The sequence below is a fragment of the Aptenodytes forsteri genome, unplaced genomic scaffold (genome assembly GCF_000699145.1).
Source record: "Aptenodytes forsteri isolate BGI_AS27 unplaced genomic scaffold, ASM69914v1 Scaffold8, whole genome shotgun sequence".
Classification (NCBI taxonomy): Eukaryota; Metazoa; Chordata; class Aves; order Sphenisciformes; family Spheniscidae; genus Aptenodytes; species Aptenodytes forsteri.
Window position 1 is genome coordinate 1730718 of NW_008796218.1, and position 1689 is coordinate 1732406.

General features: G+C 43.4%; 1 protein-coding gene across 1 annotated transcript in view; it reads left to right on the plus strand.

Moving 5' to 3' along the window:
- The window catches only part of KCNQ1 (potassium voltage-gated channel subfamily Q member 1), a 371368-nt gene that overhangs the window by 262832 nt on the left and 106847 nt on the right, over positions 1 to 1689 (plus strand). The gene's annotated exons all lie outside the window — the stretch shown is intronic.

Genomic DNA, 1689 nt, shown 5'->3' on the forward strand with positions numbered 1-1689 from the left:
GGGCCTACTCCCTTTAGTTTAAAACCACTACCCCTTGTCCTATTGCAACAGGCCCTGCTAAAAAGTCTGTCCCCATCTTTCTTATAAGCCTCCTTTAAGTATTGAAAGGCCACAGTAAGGTCTCCCCAGAGCCTTCGCTTCTCCAGGCTGAAGAACCTGAACTCTCTCAGATTTTCCTCATAGGAGAGGTGTTCCATCCCTCTGATCATTTTTGCAGCCCTCCTCTGGACCTGCTCTAACAGGTCCATGTCTTGTGCTGAGGACTCCAAAGCTGGATGCAGTACTCCAGGTGGGGTCTCACCAGAGCAGAGTAGAGAGGCAGAATCACCTCCCTTGACCTGTTGGCATATAATTGATTGTTACTGTATTGTTTGACTGATTTGATTATCAGTCAAGGTATAGTATTACCTTTAAGAAAAAGTTTTCTACCAAACCGTAAGTTCAGGTGTTACTGTTCAGTCTAATGTGTGAAGTTTACATCCTACTCCTCTCCTCTCTCCTCTTCTCGGTTGTGTTAGAGCTTCATTGCTGCTTCTCATATGTAGCTCTGGCACTAATTGGACTCTAGTTTCTAGATGTAGGATTAAGATATTTTTAATTTATCACTGCACTTCCAACAAGTTCATTCACTTGCTTTCCAGTTAGTCTTGGTGTTTATTGGTTAAAATTATGGTCTTTTTCTATCTTTAATACTACACAAAAGTGTTTTTATTACTAATAGGTCAGATTAAGGCTTTCCGATGTACGAAGTGCAAATTACAGACACAGGGCTTTCTCCCTGGTCATTCCTTGCACCAATATTTTCCCAGTATTTCCCAGCATTGAAAGCTCAACCAGTCTTTCTGGAAGAGGAAATCAGTCATGTCTCTTCAGCCAGAACTCTGCTTTAACCTTCCCATGGTAAGAGCTGAACTGAGGACTCCAGCTGTCTTGCTGCTGACTGAGAATAAGGGCTTGTGCGTGTGAAAGACCTCTTTACTGTTCGGTGGCCAAGGAGTATGAACCTTATTTCCAGAAGAAACCAGAGGGACCACAAACTTCTGAGCAAAGTGTCAGATATACTTTTTTGGCCCCAAGTTCTTTTGGCCTCGAGCTCGGTGGATAGAGTCTTGAAAGGCATGTAGACCTGCAGTAACAAAAAGGTGGATGAAATCAGGACTGTCATAATTATTCCACAAAAAATGTATGATCATGGCAACAATTAAAATATCTCAAATATTTACACAGTGTTAAAAGGGGTTAAAAGAACTTACTGTTTTCTCTTGTGTCCTGGTTTCTGCTGAGATAGAGTTAATTTTCTTCCTAGTAGCTGGTATAGTGCTGTGTTTTGGATTTAGCATGAGAATAATGTGATAACACACTGATGTCTTTGTTGTTGCTAAGCAGTGTTTATACTAAGTCAAGGACTTTTCAGCTTCCCATACTCTGCCAGTGAGGAGGTGCACAAGAAGCTGGGAGGGGGCACAGCCAGGACAGCTGACCCAAACTGGCCAAAGGGATATTCCATACCATATGATATCATGCTCAGTATACAAGCTGGGGGGAGTTGGCTGGGGGGGCAGTGGTCGCCGCTCAGGGGCTGACTGGGCGTCGGTTGGCAGACAGTGAGCAGTTGCATCACCTCTTGGTTTTATGTTTGGGTTTTTTTCCTGCTTCCTGGATTTTGTTCCTCTCTCTCTCTCTCTCTCT